A 13,039-nucleotide genomic window follows, 5' to 3' on the forward strand; every position below is an offset into this window, starting at 1 on the left:
AAGGCTCACAACAGTCCATGTGGTAGAATGCACCTGTAATCTCAGCATTCGCAAGGGAGAGGCAGGAGGATTGTGGCAAGTTCCAAGACAATTTAGTTTACACAACACAATCTGTGCCAGACAGGGCTCCAAAGCAAGACCAAGCTTGAAAAACTCCAAAAGCAATAGATGACAAATTAGATACGTAGATAGATGATAGATAGATAGATAGATAGATAGATAGATAGATAGATAGATAGATAGATCGATAATTGATGGATAGATAGATATAGATAAATGATAGACAGATAGAGAATAAACTATATATAGATGCTATGCAGTCCACAACATATGATATTGTCCCAATAAATCTAAATTTCTCTGTTCTTAGCCATGAACAAAACTGCACAGTGTTTGCTTTGGAAAAGAGTTTTAAAGGGAGAGAAGCACAATGAAGATGGCTGAAAAAATTTCTCATTAGTAGGTTATCAAGGCCTTTAGCTATAAGCCAAGGAAGGAATAGCTGAGGCATAGAATAGATCTACTTTTAGCTCTGAAAATTCTGCACACTAATCTCTAAAGTGGCTGCACCAGAGAAGGGGGTTTCCCTTTCCATATTCTCACCAGTACTTGTCAGCTGGCTGGGGTAAGATGAAATCTCAAAACAGTCTTAATTTGCATTTCCATAATTGTTAAGGATGAGGAACACCTTAAAGATATTTCTTAGTAATTTTTATTTTATCTCTTGAGAATTCTCTGTTCAGATCTGTGTCATTTGCTTTCTTAACCCTCCTTTTTGTGTAATGTATTTTGGCAGTTAATCCTCTACTGGATGTATGAATAAAAACTTTCTCCCACTCTTCGGGTCCCTCTTGGCTTCCCTGATTGTTCCCTTTAATGAGGTGAGTAAATTATTGATTACAGTCCCTTTGCCTTTTACTTTTCTTTGTTCCTGTTTGTCAGGTGTTGACCTTAATTTCTCAGCAAAAAGAGTTCCATTTAGAAAGATATTTCCTATACCTATATCTCAAAGAGTACAGCCTATGTTTTCCTAGAAGTTTTAGCATTTTAACTTTCATAGTTGACGTCTTGGATTCATTTGAAGTTTACTTTGTGCAGAATTATAAATATGGATTTCATTTCATATTTTTATATTTGGGCACCCTGCTTCCCAGCATCATTTGTTGAAGATGTTCTCTTCCAGTGAATTTTTTTAGCCACCTTGTAGCATATCAGTTGGCTATAGTTACATGCATTGTCTATCTTCTAGTTTATTCCCTTGTTCTTCATGTAGGCTTTGGTGCATACATGGATAAACTGACATATACACATTTTGTTGAATAGTCTTTAAGTGAGTCTAGCATTGCGCTCATTGTTTTAATGAGTTGGGTAAATTATTGATCACAGTCCTTTGTACATATGTGTGAAGTCATGTTTTAAATGTTATCTTCAGAGTGTGTGTGTGTGTGTGTGTGTGTGTGTGTGTGTGTGTTTTGTATGAGCAAGTGTGCCACAGTGCTTGCATGGAGGATAGAGACTAACTTTTATGGAAGGGAGTGGATATGATTGAAATACATTTTATTCATGTATGTATGCAATTACAAGAGAATAAATAAACTTAAAAGAAAAACGTAGAGGAAATTCAGGAGTGGATCCCCACAGGTGTGTGTGTGTGTGTCCCCATTTAGTGTTGGTCTTATGCACATATGTGTAGGGATGACCACTTAGGATTGGATAGCTTATCAGCGGTTTGTTCCTTAAGAAAACTGACCTTCCCTTTCTCATCCACCATTGATTGATTGTATCTCTTTATATTTAGAGGTGAGGCCATGTGAAATTTCTCCCATCCACATTGGAAAGTCAGCTGGTACTATTACTATGCAGATCCTGTTTAGATGGACATAATGCTGGGATTTTAAAGATGAAATTTTCCTATCATTTCTAGAGCCTTCTATTTCACTGTAAGCATATTGGTCCACTTGATGGGAGATGTCATTCTGTAAATATGTTTCTCATACTGGTTAATAAATAAAGCACTGTTGGCCAATAGGAAAGCAAGAGAGGAGGGACAAGGAGACAAGGAGGAAAGAGTAAGAAGTAACTAGGAGTCAAGATGGAGAGTCTGGAGAGAGCTGGATGCCAGCCAGCTCTCCAAGGGTAAGTGGAGACCACGTGGAAATACACAGATTAGCAGAAATGGGTTAATACTTAAGACAGAGATAGCCGATAAGAGGCAAGTAACTGGCCAACAGCATTGTATCTAATACAGAGTCTTGGTGTGTTAATTGGGGCTGGCGCAGCGGCAGGACATGACCGGCGGCGGGAGGAAAAACCTACTCCTTACATCCACTGGCTCTTACAATCTTTGTCCCCTCCATGATTTTCTTCTAGCCTTAGGCATAAGGCTTGCACTGCAGATGTATAATCAACTTATGTTGAACACCCCATAGTCACTTATTACAGGCATAGTGATCAGCTGTGTCTTCATGTAATACTCTTTGTCTACTGCAATAAGAAACATATTTGATGAGGATGGGAGCTATATTTATCTGTGCCATGAGAATAGCTATATAGAATAGAATTTATATTGGTTTAGGAAAATGGCAGTAGAAAGTTCTCTTCCTGGGTCTATGACCTCTCCATCACTTGTTTTTTGGCATAAATCCCTCCTATTGACTGTGTCTTCACTCCAATAGATAGCTGTTGGTTACCACCAAGTTAAAAGCACCACTATTCTACCAGTAGGGATCTTGTGCCATGCTGGTCATTATTGTAGTCTGTGGGGTTTATAGCTGAATCGGCTATTGGTTGCTCTTCTCCCTTGACAGCTTGCATAGCACTTCCCAATACTAATAGCTAGTCCTCAGGGAGGAAGCTTCCTGGTCAGTTTCAGCTAGAACCCTCTAAATCCTGTGTCCACAGTGTGTGATATCTTCTGCAATAAGGTCAGACTTTCAAGTTCTGAGGATCCAAACTTATATTCTTTAAAAAGCCTATTGAATTATCCTGACCAACAACTCAAAGGAAGATTTCCCACACCTGGCACTAGGTTTTATTAGATGGTCTATGACTATTGGGAGAAGCATTGTCACCCTAAGAGGCTTGGCATACCCCATTTAAACTACACACACACAGTCATATTTTTATTTCATTTTGACATGTGAGTTGAGATTTGGCAAGGGTACAAAAATAAATCACAGGAAAGCCTTAAAGTAGACGATGCCTTCACATTCTTCATATTTATCTTTTCATTTCCCATGGCTGTTTTGAGATGATCGTTTTCAAATAAGCCTTGTAGTAAGAATGATACCTTGTGTTTTCTAAAGTAAAACACACTTTTTTGAATATTTCCTTGAATACTCTCTGCTTGCCTCAGCCCTAGCTCACTGCAGAGAGCCCATATGATTTGATATCATCTACTCAGAACTTTGTTCCACCCCAGTGGTAATCAAAGGCTGTTTAGGAGGGCTTCCCTGCTGCAGCCAGAGGGATGATCACTGTTTTATTCCTTACTTAATTCTGGGATGGTCAAAATCTAGACATGGGTATTTCTTACCTGCTTTAGAATGGTGTCCTTGCAGATAAGGAACCTGACAATGTTTATAGAATGCAAGCCTTGTAAAATTCTAACTCTTCCTCTTCTTTGTCCTTCCCTTCTTCCTCCTCTTCTTCCTCCTCCTCATCATCCTTCTTGCCTTTTCATGAACCAAGAGCTGCCCTTCCCATTGGCCATGCTGTTAAACCCTTCAAGTACCCCAATGCTCAGATGAGCACATGAACACCAAAAGTCTCAACCTGGAATAAACTCACTTGACCTTAGCTCCACCTGATAACATTTTAATGTTGTCTCAGCACAGCTACCATTTAAATTTGCGTGATTCTCCCTCTGTGTTTTTGTTGCTGCTGGTTTTGAAATTTAAAATGTATAATTTTAGTCAGTAGCTTTAGTAATACTCAGTCTCCTGATAGAACAAGAATAGTATTCTGTTTTAAAGTTAAAATATCCATAATATAAAAATACTTATAAATAATCTTGGGGTAAAGCCAGAGAGCCAAAAATTGAAAAACTGCCTCATATTGTATAAGAATGAAAAGCAACTCTGTATAAATCATTGGTATCATTGAACTGCTCTGCATTCCCAAAAGCTAACTAATGGTCTGCTTACTACAAAGAGGAAAGAGATGAAAATTCTAACATGTTGCATTTTCAACCACATTGCACTGAATGAAAAAAACAAAAACATAAAACAAACTATATCCTGACAGCAGTGGCTTAAGCTAACAGACTTGGCATGCTTCCAGCAAGTTCACATCAAGAAACCAGTCTCCCGTTCATGAAACGTATGTGTACTCTAGTGTCCTTTTGTTGAGCAGGACTTCCCAGAGAGACAGAAACTCTGGGGAAGAACATGCACTGACGGCCCCTTTGTGTTTTCTAAATCGAATCCTAAAAGGAACACTTCAGTCTTTTTCATCAGCCATGGAAGCTTCCCATGGGCTTCTGGGTCAAGTGCACACTTTAGTATCTGTGTACTCTGGCTCCCATTTGACTCTGAGATGCTTTCTATATAGCTTTATTATTATTATTAAAAAATAATAGACTGAGAGGGAGAAACTCACTGTGATTCATGAACCATGGCCAGGTGGCTGATTGCCCTTTCATTTAAATCTGTGTTCATGTAGACACACTTCTTTGGAACATAAATCTACCGAGTGCAACAGCATGCTGAGACAGCCCGCCTCATCTCAACCAGAGCCCAACGCCTGCCATGAATTATCTGACAGCTGGTCACCCTCCACTTCAAATCTCATAAAGTTTAAATATTCCAGTTAATATGCTCCTGGTGGAGTTCTTCTCCCAGAAGAATAAAGAAAGGGATCAGAACATCAATGCAAACGGTGAACTCTGTTAAGGTTTCCTTCACTGTTTAGAAACTTCAGCCATCAGCCAGACCAGTCCTCACAACAAAGACAAAGGTCGAAGTGAATTCTACATGGAGAGTAGGTGAGGACATCTATAGTAAATGTCTTAAGCACTATTTTTTTGAAGACAGATACTGTGACAATTTCATACAGCATTATCTTGAGATCTAACAGAAAATGTTTTTAAATTAGTCCATACATTTTTGAGTTTCTTAAGTATTCACATAAATGCATAATTCTTAAACTTGGTTTTATCTATAAAATAAAAAAATGCAAGTTCCTTTGCAAATGTCCAGAGTACATATCTTAAGGGATTTCCCACCAATTTAACAAAAAGTAATAATAATAATAAGTTGTTAGCTTAAGTACGCTTTGAAGTTGTAAAGCATAATATTCAAATATTAAATATTAAAATCTTAAAGGTACCAGTCAAATTTTTTTCTAAGCAATTTTAATGCGATTGATTTTGAAAAACATGAAATTTTGAGAATTATCAAAATAAATCGAGGAAATTGCATTTGAAAAACTTTTAAGAATTTTTTTTTTCTGTTGTGACTGAGAGGCAGTAACTTGGTATCCTAAAACCACACACTTGAGGCATGAGTTTGGTTCTTAAAACACATACCTTTTAAAAAGAAATTATTTATTTCTAAGGTCAAGGAACAGAACTAGGAAACAAGCAGTGTTGTTTGGAAATGAGTGGGAGGAGATGATGTTTGGTGTCCTTTCCCAAACACGATGCCCACACTTGCTAATCCGGAACTAAAGTTAATTCTTACTGAACAAAACAATTCTTTTGTTTTCTTTCAGGGGGAAGCAAGAATAAATCTATTTGGATAATGCTTTTGTTAGGGAAAGTATGCCTTAGATTTTATGAAGCAGTGTGACTCTATTCCAGACAAGTTATACAAAGCTGACATAAAGTGCTATACTTACATTGCACACATTAAAGATTAAACAGAACCCAGAACAGTTAGAAGACGACTCTATACAAACAATATGGACACCTGAGGGAGGTGCGATGTTCAATTATTGGGATTTATCGGAGCATTGAACATTGAAGGACATTTGCAGATTCCCTTCCTTTCTAAGGCGGTGCTCTACGGCCCGGCCCCATTCATGCCAGGGCACCGATGTTTCTCTTGGAGGAGTGCCAGCTGAGGCCAGTCCCAGGGACACAAGAGCAGACAAAGCAGAGGCCACAGCAGGAATTGCGAAGGCAGCCAAGGCTGTGGCTATCAAGCTTCCTGGACAGTCAACACATGAGTGGAGCCTGAAACTTCTGTTACCATCTGCCCTTTGCTTAACTTCAACTGCTGTCAACTAGAAAAATGGAAGTCAGCGGTGGTGGCAAAATGTGTAACTCTGCTCCATGACATGGGCTGCAATGTGGGTCCTATTTTAAGGGGTATAAATCGCTGCTTTTCCAATGCTACTTTGGACACACAGTGTTCGGGTGGGTGGAGATAACTGAACTGTGTGACAACTGTTCGACAGTCATGAGTAACATGACTATCAGAATAGCAACATTGGTGGGGAAATGGCAGGGAAGCCATTTAATTCCACCTATTACTACCCAAAGTTCTTTGAGCCTTGCTCTATTTGCAAAGACGAAACATATTGCTTCCAGTGCCCATTTGATACCAGAGCTCTGACACAGCAGCAATCTTCAGCCTTTTATAATCCATAGACCACAGGTAACTTCATCTAGTTCTTAGATTTCAGGCAGGCAGCAGTGGGCAGTAAACAGCTGTGTCTAAAGTGTGGTCTGAAGAAGGAATCAAAGGGATTCAGAGGGACAGGGAGTGTGTGGACAAAGGGGAGCAGATGGGGAAAGGGAGTACACAAGGTCAGAGAGGACACACATGGCCTCGCTGATGGCGTTAGCTTATCAGAGTTTAGGAAAAGGTGAACGCTGTACAAAGCTGCCACAGTCCACAATTCCAGTTCTCAACTGGTATCATTTGGGCAATGTCTGGAAATATTCTAGCTGTCTTCTTGGAGGTTACTGGTATTCATGGGTGATGGTCTAAGATGTTATTAAACATGCTATAGTCTGGTGTGGTTGTGCTCCCCGTAATTTCAGCATCCTGAAGGCTGAGGCAGGAGGATGAAAACTATCTGTGGCTACCTCAGGCAAAGAAAAGTCCCACAGTGCATAAGCCACGTCCTCTAAGAGGAATAACCCACGAGAAAAGATCATGTCAAGGTTGACAAATAGAAAGAAGGCCACTGCAGCTGAGAAACTCCAGGGCAGTGAAGACCTGCCCAGTAGCAAAACAGATGGGATGCAGACTGGCAGCAGGAGATACAGAAATGTTTGTTTTCTTCGAGGATGGCGATGTAGTAACCAGTGATGGGAGATAAAGGAACTAAAAGGGAAACAGAAAAAAACTAATGGAGGAAGGTCCCCCGTCCTGATGCAGGTTATGACTGGTGGAAAGATTTCTTTGGAAAGCAGAGGTGATGGATATGTTCCTAAGGTCCAGGAAAACAAAGGGTGATGGCCAAGTTCAATGTGATGAAAAAAAAGAGTTAGTATGAACAGAGCATGTTGTGTAAACCATGCAAAGCTCATGCTTGCTATCCAAGCTAAGATGCTCAACACCCACCTGACCTGTTACAGGGATAAAGGATGCAGTCTGCCTGCAGTGTAGAAAGGCCGGTGCCCTGGCAAGGGTTCCCTGCAAGCATGTTATGACAAAACTCCTCACGGACAAACTAGCAAGCTATGTTGCCTCTCTAAGAAACTACTTATGGTGATGAGGCCACCTTCACCCTCGGAATCCCCCTCGCCTCTGCCTCCCCAGTGGTGGGATAGAAAGATCATGGCTCTACACCTGACTTGAGCCCGTCATTATTGTGAGAATATATCAAATTATCCAGAGCAACTTGTAAAAATGTTTACTTAGAAAATACTAGGACTACTAGTGAAAAGATGGAATCTGTATTACGGCTCCCAATAACATGTCCACTTATACTATCTGCAGTCCCAGATGAAGCTGTGGCCCGCTGAGAAGACCTCTGCTGTGTGAAGGAGGTAATTGCACACATGTTGCAGCCCAAGCTTAATTTCATAGCCTAAGTGTGGGAGTGTGGGGGTTTGTGCCTCTTAATACCTAAACAGAGCCTATTGACGGCCTCTCTTAGCCTCACAGTTTCTTCTGTTCCTCACTAAAATGTAAGCTAATACTGAGCAGTACTAAGAAAAGTGGCGAAAGCAGTTGTTCTCACCTTTAATTCCAGTACTGGGGAGGCAGAGGCAGGTGGAACTCTTGAGTCTGAAGCCAGTTTGGTCAGCATTAAGAGGTGCAGGCTAGCAAGGGTTACATAGTGATACCTTGTCTCAACCACAGCAACAACAGTAAAAGAAAGCAAGCACACAAGAAAGAAAGAAACAGACAGACAGGAAGGCAGATGCAAACAGAGAGAGAACACACACACACACACACACACACACACACACACACACACACACACACACGAGAAAGGCAGAGACAGAGAGGAAATTCAGACAGAGAGCAAGAACAACTGAACTAGCTACCTACAGAAAGTATAATTTTAGCTTGGACTAGCTGAGGGGCCCTGGCAGTAGGACCAGGATACATACTTGGTACATGAGCTAGCTTGCTGGAGCCCACTCCCTATGGCGGGGTGCCATGCTCAGCCTTACTGCATGGGAGAAGGGTCTGGTCCTGCCCCGAACTATTGTGCCAGACTATGTTCACTCCTCATGGAGGCTCTTACCCATGAGAAGGAGTGGACTGGGGGTGGGGTGGGGGAGGAAAACAGGGGTAGAAAGAGGTGTGGGAAAGATAAGTGTGGTGGGAATGTAAAATAAAGTTTTAAAAAGGTAAAAAAACAAAAAGTATACTTATGCAGTTAGTTGAGACTACATAGAATAAAAAGCCCCCCCAATCTTTTCTTAAAGGCTAAAAACTGGGCACTTCTGTTGTTCCAGGATTGACGTCAGAAGCTATAACAGAAGAGGCCAAAGCAGTCTGATACCAGAGTGAAAGAGTCCCTGGATTAACATAAAAATAGCAAAGTGACAGCAATCCAAACACACCATTACACTGGCAGATTGAAACTGTTCATGCATGATTCATCTGTCAATCACAGCTCCTGACCTGACATGGCAAGTATGGTGGTTCATAAGGTATTCATAAATAATAGCTGCAATCTTAAAATTAAGTACAAATATATAGATATATACATATATTTATATCTATACACAGATATATATATATATAATATTTTGCTTTTTTTCTAAATTTAAGAATGCTGTTGTTCAGTATTAATATAATGACAGACTCAGTCAGAATTCACCTTTCATATTAAGTTAATGTGTTGTATTAAAATTTCAAGCAATAAAAAAGTGGTAAGAAAAACAACTTTTTAATTGTTTAAAGAAAATGTAATGGTTTAAAGAAATCTGTAATGGGTTCAGAGTCACTTGACCCTCAATCTCACATGCCATGAAGCTGTGTCAGCCCAAGGGGCAACTACACAAGACATGTAGCAGTTTTGATCTTGGAGAAAGGAAGAAACAAATTTGATCAATTCAAAATAAAATCATAGGAATACAGAGAAGGCGCAGAGGTTAAGCACACTAGCTGTTCTTGCAGAGGACCTGGGTTGGTTCCCAGCATCCACGTGGCAGCTCACAACCATCTATAACATCAGGGAATCTGACACCCTCTTTTGGCTTCTATTGGCACCATGCACACATGTGGTACACATAGATACATGCAGGCAAAAAAAAAAAAAACACTCCTGCCCATAAATAAAATGAATTGAAAAAGAACAATATCACTTTTAAACATAAAGGCACAGATAGCATCAAGAGCAAAAAGCAAGCAGCCTTGGTCTTTTAATTGTCTCCATGGAAAGGATAGAACACTTCTGAAGCTGTCCTGCAGCACTCCAGACCATTGTGTACGTCTGGTTTGTTTTCCCAGAGGGCTCACACTGAAGTGAAATGGCCACTGTATGTAATGACAGGTGGCAATGAGTGGCAATGTGAGATGATAAGGGTTGTGCTGTCACAAATGGATTAACAGACAGAAGATTTTCTTGGCATTGAGTCTGTCTTAGATGTAGTTTGGAAAGTTCTTTCACACAAAGCTGTCTCTTCCCATATGACGATGCCCTTGGGACTCTGACAGCAAGAAGGCCATGGACCAGAGCCATGTTCAAAATTTATCTCTCTCCTTTGTGATTCATGTAGTCTCCGGTGTTCTGTTATTAACAACAAAAACTGGACTGAAGCAATAGAATCAGAGACAAGGTTAATGACAGAGAAAAACAGAAATACATATAGCTCTTACTGAGTTTGTAATACGTCCTGGTTAATACTGTGGTCGTATGCCTGCAGAAGAATCACTGAGGGAATGAGCTGGGCGGGCACACCCTTCGGTGAAGAGCATGATGGAGCCAGGGCAGCTCAGGCTCTGCAGATCTCTTACTCAAACTGACCTTCCCACCATATAACATGGCGTGAGTTGTCATCTACAAGAACTAGAACTAATGGAGGCAGCTTCTAAAAGAAAACGGCTCATTTCCCAAAGCTAATCAAAACCAAAGGCATCTAAAACGAGTTCCACAGAAACGTGCATGTGAGCCCGGTTCGCCCAGCAGCACATGACTGAGAATGCATACCTACCAGCTTATGAAGGAAGAACCAGAGAAGGCTGACCCTCCCCTGTGCTTCTTGCCTGTCCTGGTGGTGTGATCCTGGAGTATATAGCATCTGCTTTCTTGCCAGTGTATTTGTGTTAGTGGCCACACCCCTTGGGGCGTGGCTTCAGGTGAGGACAAACCAGGAAGAGGGCAGTGTGTGGCAGGGAGCTCTCTTGGGTCTCAGATTGGAAGTACAGAGAAACTGCAGTGGTTCTTTACTATTATCTGTGTAAATTGTTCCCCCAACAAAACACCCATTTATCATTTATCTTGCGTCTGGTGAACTCATTATCACCCGCCTTCACTGGAGTGTGAGTGTGACCCTGGAAGTCTCCCGAAAGCCCACAATCTCACATGAATGATTCTGGCAGAATAAGTTACAATTCTGTGGCCTTGCTGATTGAGCTTGCAACATCAACCACAGGCCTCACCTAAAGGTGCAGTGTAGCGAGTTGAGTATTCGTGTTTAAATGCCAAAATGCGCATGTGTGCACCGGATCCCACCCTCACGATTGCAGAGCAGCCTACTCAAAAACTGTGCCTTGAGCCCATTAGCATTATTAGAAAGGCATTTCTCCACCACACACCATATTAGTCAATACTAGAATAGCCTAAAGTATTGCAGCATTTGTCCCTTTCGTTGTATATTAAAGAAGTATCGAGCATATTTTAAATTAATCGACAAATAATACAATTGATTGAAAGATACAGTGAAATAATAAATTAATTTCTGGTAAGTCACCTCTAAAACTTCAAATGTCCTGGTATTTATGTCAACAAATACTATCCGCAAATCCAGCCAAGTCATAGTATATATAGAGTCATGCTCCCAACTTAAAGCTTCCAACAGAAAATGGTGTTATCCTGCCATCTAGTGGCTTATTTCTAATACTGCGGCGACCCGGATTGAAGACATCGCAAAAGAACATCTCTTTCTTTCACGAAATCTCTTTATTGATTCTCTGGGAATTTCACACCATGCACCCTATTTCCATTCACCTCTCAGTTCCTTCATATGCTCCTCTCACCTCTGTAGTACTGCACAAAAGATTAAATACAAACAAAAACAAAACAAAAACGCCTCTCCGATTCTCCTTCTTTCCCACCTCACCATGGCCTGTTCATTCATCTGGGTGGCACTGGGAGCTGTGTGTCACACAGTATATATATACCCTTTTGTCCAATCAGCCTTACTAGCAAATGATTATTGCCGAGAGTCACTGGTCTGATTCAGAGCCTCAAGTATCTGGTACAACCATAGACACTGGATGCTCATTGAGAATCCTCTGGGATATCCGGCAGCCACCTGAGTCATGCGGATATCATTTCACAGGACCAGTCCCTTCACAAGCTCCAGCAGGTGCTAGATGGGGTAGACACTGGGGTAGGCTGGCTGGGGTCCTGGGATGTAGGAGGTAGCTTAGCTGGTCAAAGCAGGCCACTGGGGACCCGCAGCCTCAGGCGAGGAGAGGCAGGGGAAGCCAGCTCCTCTTTGCCCAAGCTATCTGGTAAGTTCTCCTGCACCTGGGGTGAGCTCTCCAGCTCTCTTGCTTCAGGGTCTAGTGAGAAGTGAACCAGCTTTCCTGGGGACTGGAAAGGGTGTGGCTGGCTCAGCATGGCCCTCTGATTTCTCATGCATGGTTCCCATGGCCCACTGAAGGGACACATACCACAGACATCAGCACAGACCCCAGCTGCAGTGGGACCATGGACCCAGACATGGCCCTCAGCAGCAGTTTGGGTCCAGATGACATTCTGGTTATGGGTGGAAGCAATGACCCCTCAGATCAAAATGACATTGGTGGTGGCATAGCTCTAGGATATAAATAAGGCCCCAGCACTTATATTTTAAACTTCTAGATCTAATATATGGACCAGAGACAGTGGTCTGCAGACATTATGGAGAAATTTGCTTTGAGTAAACATGGGCAGAATAAAATTTTAGGTGTAAAATATTTTAAAGGCCAGCTCTTAGTTGACTGGATTGAAAAATTATTTGCATAAGTACTGCTCCTTTAAGAAATAATATGGTTTTCTGGGGTGAAAATGTTTCATAACAATTAGCCTCAATCTCAAACACTGAATTCTTTTAAAAGCATCGTAAGCACGTTTGCTTGTTTAAAGTTCTACTGCAAAAGGGATGCTGTGTTTTTAATACACAAGAGAGAAAATTCGAGAAGTGTCGCCTTCCCGTGTGCACGCACTTAACATCCTGCATGTGTATGATCAAATGCAAATATACATGGTGAGTTTGAGTCCAATGGTACCAGGAGTCCTGCCACCATGTTGTTCTGTGGTTTCTGATTTCTCCAGGATTAAAGATATGTTCCTCACTGAACGGAAACTACAACATCCATCACCACACACAAAGATTTCCCTACAGCCCTGTGTTACCTAGGATCTAAGCTCATCAAAAATGCCACATCCACACATCCCACACACGCCCTCAGCCTAT

At 41.3% G+C, this 13,039-nt stretch overlaps 1 protein-coding gene across 1 annotated transcript in view; it reads right to left on the minus strand.

The window, feature by feature from the left end:
- LOC127235597 (serine-rich coiled-coil domain-containing protein 1) overlaps positions 1-13,039 on the minus strand; it is a 528,053-nt gene that overhangs the window by 391,636 nt on the left and 123,378 nt on the right. The window lies entirely within an intron of this gene.

The sequence above is a fragment of the Phodopus roborovskii genome, unplaced genomic scaffold (genome assembly GCF_943737965.1).
Source record: "Phodopus roborovskii unplaced genomic scaffold, PHOROB, whole genome shotgun sequence".
NCBI lineage: Eukaryota > Metazoa > Chordata > Mammalia > Rodentia > Cricetidae > Phodopus > Phodopus roborovskii.